Here is a 9969-nt window from a genome sequence, read left to right as displayed (position 1 = left end):
GATCTCTGTTCCTACACGTTTTTCACATTGTAATTGTTTTGGTCATAGACTGACCTCACAGATCCTCTGAATTTGTTCTTATAGTTTTGTTTTGTCCTTAACTCTTCCATTTGTCAACTGAGTTCTGGGTGGTGCTGCCACGTATGTCAATCTCTGGTTGTTGTATGTTCTTGTTGGTTCTCAGTCCACAGAACTCCCTTTAGGATGTTTTGCAGTGCAGGGTTGTTTTTGGCAAAATCCCTTAGCTTCTGTCTATCCTGGAATGTTATGATTACACCATATTTGATTGATAGCTTTGCTGGGTACAGGACTCTTGGTTGGCAGGTTTTTCTTTCAGGGTTTTATATATGTCTCCCCATTGCTTTCTTGCCTGAATGGTTTCTGCTGAGAGATCCAAGCTTAATCTGACTTGCTTGCCTTTGTATGTAACATTTCTCTTTTCCCTAGTTGCTTTCAGAATTGTCTTCTTATCTTTGATTTTGGGGAGCTTGATTATTCTATGTCGTGGTGATTTTCTTTTGTGGTCTATACTTCCTGGGGTTCATTGAGCTTCTTGAATGCTTACATTTTTTGCTTTTCAGGATGTCAGGGAAATTTTCTTCCAAAAGTTCTTCAAATATCTCCTCTGTGGACTTGTGATATTCTTCCTGTTCCATAATGCCAATAATTCTTAAATTATTCCTCTTCATGTTGTCCAACATGAATCTTAGACCTTCTTCATATTTTTAATCCTTTTTTTCTGCTTTCCTTTCTATCTTATAGTATTGAGAGATTTGTCTTCCAGCTCACTAGTTCTGGCTTCCATCTCTTCAATTCTACTCCTTTGCCCTTTCAGTGTATTGTCCATTTCTGATATTCTATTATTAATTATTTGAACCTCTTGTTGTAGGTTTTGAATGGTTTCCAATGCTGTATCTATCCTATTTGTTTGTTCCTGTAGTGCTTCTCTGACTTCTTCCTTATTTTTCTCAGCTTCATTTTAAAGTGTTTTGATACATTCTATAATCATTTTTCTTAATTCTTTCTCAGGAATTTCCAAGGCTTGCCTTCCTTCCAATATGGAGTATAGATCTACCTCCAGATCATTTGTCTCAGTCACTTTATCTTGTTTCTGGACATGTGCTGTTACAGTCATCTGTTTCTGATTTTTGGACATATTCAGTCGTTAGCTGTGGCCTTAATATTTAAATGAATGTGTGTTTTGGTATTTTTTTATCCTTTCTGATTGCCTCCAGGTAGATGTGATCAGAAGATGGGCTTCTATTTTTACTCCTCATATTACTTGACAGAGTAAGTGACATAGGTGTTGGCTGCCTACCTGTTGCATGCAGCTGGTATTGGTTCTTGCCTGAGTTGTGGAATTTTATAGGGTTTGATTGTAGCTTGACTATATGACAGTAATTGCTGTTTCTTCTTGAGTAATATAGGGAGAGAAAGAGCCCCCTAAAGTAAAGAGGGTAACAAAAAAACAACACAGCAACAACAAAAAAGACAAATACTGTAGTCTATAATCACAGAAAAGACCCTATGCATGATAGAATAAAACACTGCCTTATCCTGTGTCATCTTCACGATTGTTGTTATGTTTGAACCCATTGCTGCTGTCATTGTGTCAATCCATCACATTGGGGATCTTCCTCTTTTTCACTGATCCTCTAGTGATCTCCCTTCAATTCCTACTTCTGAGTGGGGAGGGGACAGACAGGAGAAAAGAGAAAGGGATATCTGTGTGGAGGAGGCTGCTTGAAGACAACTGTGTCCTTAGATCAAGAAAATCAGCTGTCTACAGAGATCCCTTCAAGGAAAGAGCCATGATTCAGAAATAATCTCTCCTCTGATCTCCTGACAGTGGCCCTCATTGGCCAAACTCAACCTTGTGTTTACTTTTACAGTTTTCCTAATTCTCACCAAATGGTTATATATATATATGTGTGTGTGTGTGTGTGTGTGTGTGTGTGTGTTTAATTGTCATAGAATCAGTTCTGACCCATAGATAGCCTGTATAGGATTTCCGAGGAGCAACTGGTAAGCTTGAACCGCTGACCTTGCAGTCCAAATGCCTTTGCAGTCTGGTGCATTAACCCATAGTGTTACGCCATGGAAATAGGATGTACAGGACTCTAATGCAAGGATTGATTAGCTTTGCCATCCTGCTAGGTTTTAAAGGATCATCTCAGAAGCAGAAATAGAAGAACAGTTTTTAAAATGTACACGAAAGGTAAGTCATGAATATAATGCCAGATCTCTACCTGGAAAAATGGCAACAGTAGAGGTGGTGGCAGAGGCAGTGGCATGGAGAAACAGAGCAGCTGCAGGCTTCCTGGCCCATGGACTTAGTAAAGTTGAGTGCTTATGGGAAGGAGACTGGCTTACAGAGGTGCCCTTTGGGCAGTTACAGACTGGCTAAAGGACTTTTGTAATATTGGCTGGAGCAGGACAGAGGGCCACATGGCTGAGAATCTGAAGACAAGAGTGAGGCACTCCTGCAGTAGGGCAGAGAAGAGATTCTGCTGACTGGAGAAATGCTTCATTCTGAATTGTTTCTAATCTTGAATTGTATCTTGTTCACTTGCCTAGTAAATCTCATAATTGTGAATATTGTCTCTGAGTTCTGTGTGGCCATTGTAGTGGATTATTGAACCAAGATGTGAAGCCAAGGTGCTGTGGCAGGGAAAGTTGATGTCAAAACAGGGTAAAGAAGGTTGTAGAGTGGTGGCATGGCTGACCTTTGCCTCATAGGCACCCACTTTGGGCTGATCTTGAGTTTGATTCTTCTTCCACCTTGTGAAACCAGAGGAAGTCAGACATGGCCTCCAATGAAGTTTTTGTACTAGTCTTTAGGAAGCAGAATGGCAGTTCTATCTTTTGAAGTACCTCTGGTGGATTAGAAGCCCCAGCCTTTCCATTAGTAGTCACATGCTTACAAAAGGTGAATATGTCACTGAATATAACTTAGAAAATAAACTGGCTCTGCCAGTTAAATAGATGATTTTTCATGGCATGAATTGCAGCAATTTGGAACACATAAGGGAGTGTGTTTTATGTTCTCATTTTCTCTCTCTGTGTCTTTTTTTTTTTTCTCCTGGTGTTAGAAGTTCAGAGAAAACAAGAGTCAGGAGATGACAACATGCAGATTTATATGGTAATATGTACCAGAACTTTGGACATAGTGATAGCACCATAATTATTCAGTCATCAAATGATGGACAGAGTAAACAACAGAGACTATCCTATGAGGAATATGCTGTATAAGATAGATAGTTTCAGGGATTGTCTTTAGAATTATTAAGGGACTTGTCTTATCTATACCAAAGTTTAATTTCTTTGTCAAAGTATCCCATCTGTTTGCTACATGCACTTTACTAATGAATTCATGAATTTAGGAGCAAGCACACACAGGACATGAGTGTGGAGAGTAACTGGGCCATAAAGCAGTTGTTTGGTGTTGTCTACTTCTATTACCACTCTTTTTCTATAGAGTCAAAATTTAATGTTGGCACAAACTGAAAACAGCATAGCGGCTTTTCTGAAATTTATTATCAGTTCTAAAATGCATTTGCATTTTCAAATACTTATTTTTGGACTTAGTTTTCATGCAGTTTTGTTTATATCACTAGGAAATAGGGCAATGTGACTTTTGTTCCTTTTATTACTCCAATCTGATGCCCAAAGGGATGAAGTAAAAACCATAAAGCAAATGGCAGAAAGCAATCAATGTGCCCAAATAAAAGGTCATGCAATAAGGAAAGATGGAAGTGAAATACAAAAAAAATAGCTCATTGGTTTGGCTCGAAAGTCTAAAGAAATCACCATCAATATATAAGTAAAATATTGAAATGAGAACCGCGGTTGTATTTGGCAATACTTGGTAGCAATGCCATTTCCAATGAGCAATGGACTACGATTCTGTTGATATGTTGCCACATTTAAAAAAGTCTTTGTTTTAAAAAGAAAAGAGTAGAAAAACCCTGAGGTTGGGATGAATGTTCCTTATATGTTGAGTAGAAAAGATTCTTCATGCTGTGAAAACTGTAGACTTTTACCCTCTAGCACATGTTCAATAAAACTAAACTCAACACCAAAAGGAGTAATTACCTGATAAACAATGGAGGTGTGTCCTGGGACAGAAAAGTTTGTTTCCTGAGGTATTTTCTGGAGCCAGAAGCCTTCCAGTAACACTGAAAAAACACAACAGTGTAATTAATGGCTTCCATGTTTAGTTTTAGAAAGGAGCCCTAATAGCACAGTGGTTAAGTATGGCAACTGCTAACCGAAAGATTGGGAGTTCTAACCCACCAACCATTCTTGAGAAGGAAAGATCTGGCAATCTACTCCCATAGAAATTACAGTTTAGAAAGCGCTATGGGACTCTTCTGTACTCTAAGATCATAATAAGTCAGAATGGACTGGATGGGACACAACAACCTGCTTAGTTTCCACGACCATGATCCCATGGGTGTTTGATATAGGGTCTCTTCTCATCAGGTCTGGCAAGCAGCCTAACTAAACGAAGTCTCTCAGTGTGCTGATGTTTATAGTACTCAACTGGAATCCAATCAGAATGAAATAAATATATGTGGCGATGTCTTTTTCAGAGGCAGATGTCACTGAACGTGTTAACACAAAATGTTTGTTGTCTGTTACATACATATTGGATTCTTTTAAATACCCTTAATAAAATACTACACTGAGAGGAAATACTGTATGCAGGCCACTTCTCATGCTAATTTAATTTGGGAAATCACAGATAATAAACCCTCATACATGGTGGGTATGACTCTGATGCCAAAGATGGGAAGTAATTGTAAGAGTAATTGTAGCTTTTATTTGATTTTCCTCCCACTAAACTTTTTATATTTATTTTTTGTTGCTGTTGTTAAGTTCTGTTAAGCCAGCTCCAACTCATAATGACCCCATGTACAACAGAACCAAACACTGCTGAGTCCTGACAATCCTCACAATCTCTGCTCTGTTTGAGTCTATTGTTGCAGTCACTCAATCCACCTCATTGAAAGATTTCGTCTCTTTTTTTTCCATGCATGGGGTCCTTCTCCAGGGACCGTTTCATCCTAATAACATGTCAAAAGGATATAAGATGAAGTCTCCCTATCCTTCCTTCAAGGGAGCATTCTGGCTGTACCTCTTCCAAGACAAATTTGTTTGTTCTTCTGGAAGTCCAGGGTACTTTTAGTATTCTTTACTATCCCCATATTCAAGTGCACCAATTCTTTCAAATCTTCCTTATTCATGGTCCAGCTTTTACATTAATGTATATGAGGTGATTGGAAATACCATGAGTTAGAACCACCTTAGTTTCAAAGTGGTACCTTTGCTTACTTTCAGGTCTTTTGCCTAATAAGTCCATCAATTTCTCAAATGCTGTTTCCTTGGACATTGATTGTGGATCCAAGTTAAATGAAATCCTTGACAATGCCAACATTTTCTAAATTTACCATGATGTTACTTATTGGTAGGAATAAGTTAAAAAAATATGGTACCATCCATTTCTCCCACAACCCTTTCTACTTCTCAGTTGGGTTTCATAATCCATTGCAATGGCTACACTGAACTTAGAGACAATACTCACGATTATGAGCTTTATTAAGGAACTTGAAGGGTTACAATACAAAATCAGAAAATACTCAGTGGACAGTTGTTTCTATCAGGTGCTGATAAATGGTCACAGGACAAACCACTCCACCATAAGCCTCAATCTGAAGGCACTCTGCTCTAGCTCTGTGGGTTAGCAAACCTAGCTCCCCCTCATAAGTGCATGGGAGCTCAGGACCATAGCATCAGAGGGTATCATGGTCAATTGGCATAACAATGTTCTACATCCTAATTTGGTGAGTGGTGTCTGGGATCTTAAAAGCTCATGATCAGCCATCTAAGGTGCAGCTATTGGTGTCTCCAGTTGTGGAAAAAAGAAAAATGATGAGAATTTAAAATGTTTGAAATTAGTTAGTCCAGTGGACTAATGGAACATGTGACCATCAGTCTCCAGGACTTAGATACCAGAAGAATTAGGTGGTACCCAGCTACCATTAACAACTGTTCTGAAAGGGATTGCATTAGAAGATCAAGAATAGAAAGTGAGAAAAATGTGGAACAAAACTCAAAATAATAATAAAAGAACAGACTTAGTGGTCAGAAAGAGACTGGAGGAACTTAAGACTTTTTATGGGCCTTGACCACCATTCAGGTCTAGAGAGAAACTTACCTTCATGACCCAATTTTCAGCCAAGTGGTATAAAGGTATATATGAGGGGACAACAACACTAGTAAGATATGCTCACCATGGGATGCTCAATCACTGAAAATTAAAAGGACAATATTTACCTAAGGACAAAGTTGGGAAGGGATGGGAAGGTGGGTGGAATGGAAATGAGAACTACAGGGAGGAAGTGGGATAACTGCTGTTGAATGGAGGTGATTGCAATCATTAATATGAAACAAAGTGTGGTTTGTTGACTGTAAAACTGGTGATCTTGTCTGTAAACCTTCACTCAAGTCACAATAAAAAGTTTTTTAAAAAATGTATTTTAGATGAAAGTTGATACAGCATATTAGGTTCTCCTTTAAACATTTTTATACAAATTATTTTATGTCATTGGTTACAATTTTTATTTTATGTCAGCTTTCTTGTTATTTCTATTCAGTTTGTTCTGTTTACATTTCTTGAGCTTTCCTTCTTCTCCTTGACTCCTTGCTGTTGCTTTAGGGTAAATGCTGACCATTTGGTCTCATGACATTAATTATTTAAGGAAGCACATTACTCATGTGTTATTTGTATTTCCAACAAGTCTAGTAGTGGTACAGGCAGCAAAGGTGTGGGAAAAGGCAGTACCAAACACCATGGGAAAGTTCTGCATGGCAGCATCCAGAGCATCACCAAACCAGCTATCTGATGTCTGGCCTGATGAGACTGCATGAAGCATATCTCCCGTCTCATTTATGAGGAAATCCGTGAGATGCTCAAGATTTTTCTGGAGAATGTGGTTGTGATGCTGTCACCTACACTGAGCATGCCAAGTAGAAGACTGTCACTGCTATGAACATGGTCTATATGCTCAAACACCAGGTCTACATCCTCTGTGGCATTGGCAGTTAAGCCTGAATTCACAGGTGTTATTTTAATGGAGTCCTGGTGTGGTGCTGTAGGATAAACACTTGAATATAAAGTTGGCTTGAACCACAAGGTCAGAGTTCAAGCTACGAGCTGATCCTATGTGGGGTTGCTATGGGTCGGAACCTACGCGATACCACTTAACAACAACAAGTGTTGTATAAATCAACCCGTTATTTGGCTGAAAGATAACCAGAAATTAATACATTTTGATGCTTTTCATCCATATATATCTTTTTTAAAAAAATTAAAATTCCTTCTATTTTAGGAGTTTCTTGGTGGCCCAAATAATTAGCATGCTTAATTGATGCAAAAAATGGTACGAACCATCCCTTCCACAACACTCTCTACATCTCTGTTGGGTTCAATAATCCACTGCAACGACCACACATAACTAAGATACCATATTCACAGTTATGAGGATTATTAGGAAAGTTAAAAGTTAATCATAAATGCTCCGTGCATAGTTCCCCCATGAGAACAGTTTCTCCTGTATCATGCCTGCAAGCAGGCCTCCTTCTACCCCAACAATGTTACAAAGTTCTTTTAAGGCTGATGATAAAATGCCCATAGGGGACACTATTCTACCATAAGCCTCTGCTTGAAGGCAATCAGCTCTAGCTCCATGGGTCAGACAATCTAGCTCCCTCAATTAAGTGCAGGAGACAATCTACTCTGCATGTGATTTTAAGGAGGCAGGTCACTGAATCTTTTCTTCCACAGAGTCTCTGGATGATTTCAAGCCACCAAACTTTAGGTTATCAACCAATTACAAGCACTTGTACTACCCAGGCTCCTTTTGAGGATAAAGAGGGGGAGCATCTAAAGGATTTTTGTGAGCGAGATTAAATATAACTAGATAAAAGATCAGCTAGGAGACCATTAGCTAGGGATCCAGCTATCATGGAAACTTGATTTGGGGAACTAACAATATAAGAAGGATAGACAAGGTCACATCATCCTTGCAGCATGTAAAATACAGAGAAATGAAGAATTTCTCCTTGAGAGGACTGGGGACTGGGGGACAAGTATTCCTCAGAAAGGAGTCAGGGTATTTTGAAGGCAATGGGGTAGAATCAGTATTTAGTGAACATCTTGAGGGTACAAACAAGTCTATTATCCATGGAACAAGGGTTTTTAGAGAAGAATGGAAGATTTGGAAAGAGAAGGATGGAGAAAGCAGTTAATTCTGGAGAAAGTAAGAAGATATGTACTGGAGAAAGTTGACATCTGAGAAGCTTAGAACTTGAGCAAGAGTCAAGGATAAGAGAAATATAAGGTATGATGAGTTTGGCTGTGGATAACATTTAAAAATCATTTGTTATGGCTAGCTCTTAATGAATATCAAGAAGTTAGAAGAGGAGAAACAACCATAACTCTTAGAGGTCATTTTTGGTCTGACTGATTAAGAGTTGGTCAGTGATTAATGGGGTTGAAGCTTTGGGTAAGAGGTGAAGCACTGTCATTGGATTGTTATTCCCATCTTGTAAAATTGCTTATGCCTAGGGTAGTACATCTAACTCAGTCAGGGAGCCAACAATGAAGTGTCTGTATCTTCAAATGTATTTCTTTCTCATAACAGTAAATGTTTATTTAATGTAGAAAGAAGCAAAACACTGAAACTAGAAGTTACTGGAGAGATTGAACCACAAGGCCCTTCAGTGGAAGCATGGTGGCTCAATAGGATAAGCACTGGGCTGCTAATCACAAGTTTAGCAATTCAAGCTCACCAGCCACCCCATGGGGAAAAGATGAGGCTTTCAACTCCTGTCAAGATATACAGCCTCGAAATTCCTATACAGGGCTGCAATGAGTCGGAACCAACTCAACGGCAATCAACAACAAACACAATAGGCCCTTGAGCATCCCTAAGTGGGGAATATGGTTAACATGTTTATCTGCTAAGCAGAAGATTGGAGGTTCAAGTCAGAAGAAATGGCTAGTAATCTACTCTTAAAATGGCAGCTACTGGAACACTGAGACAGGTTTGCTTGGGCTAAATGGGACAGAGGTAAATAGTAATGCATGCTCAAACTTGAAACAACAGGCTTGTGATACAGGAATCGAGGCATAGTCTGAAGAGGCATAGTCGTAATATTATTAATATTAAGATGCTTGACTGTGTTATGAATATTGGTTTTCCTTGCCTATTATTGTAAAATAGATATTTGAGTGGGATAGAAAGGAATGTCAGGAAACACGGTTACAAAAAGCTTGTAATCCCATCTTCAGCCTATAACTAATTGGAATACCTAAAAAGGGTTCTAGAATTTGCCCAGTGAAATAGACCTTTTGAGGAGCCTTTGCAGAATATAGGACTTTAGGTGGAATCCTGAATCCAATCCAGAACCTTCTGAGGTGGGATATTCCCACTAGAAAGGACAAGCAGACCAGCTTAGAACAGCTAGAGCAACAAAAGAAATATCTTCAAAGAAAGATTAGTAGTAAAAACCCAAAACAAAAATGGCAGAATGATTGACTACTATAAGAATAAGCAAGTTGTTTGCCGGGAAGCCATCAAGGCAAGCAATCAAGTCCCTTCAGGACAACTCCCTCTCTAAGACGGAAATGCAAAGGAAGACACGAGCAGGCATGCAAGTTTGTTGGTGATCACATTGGTCTACTGGTGAGTGGAGGAGGGGGAAATGAAGAAATGGGCTGAGTTCCACCATGTTCCATAGACTCCTGTTGTCCTGGAGATGAGAGAGAGAAGAGGAAGGGCTGATTGGTCTAAAGTGTGGTGAGATCTGGGGACACCTGATCCCATGGACAAGGATATAGCCACACAAGGCTAGAGTTGAGGGTGAAGCATCCAGCTGATACGAAATGAGGGGAGACGCACA

Source organism: Chrysochloris asiatica, unplaced genomic scaffold, assembly GCF_000296735.1.
Source record: "Chrysochloris asiatica unplaced genomic scaffold, ChrAsi1.0 scaffold00013, whole genome shotgun sequence".
NCBI lineage: Eukaryota > Metazoa > Chordata > Mammalia > Afrosoricida > Chrysochloridae > Chrysochloris > Chrysochloris asiatica.
The sequence above is the reverse complement of the archived record's forward strand: the minus strand, read 5'-3'. Positions refer to the sequence as shown.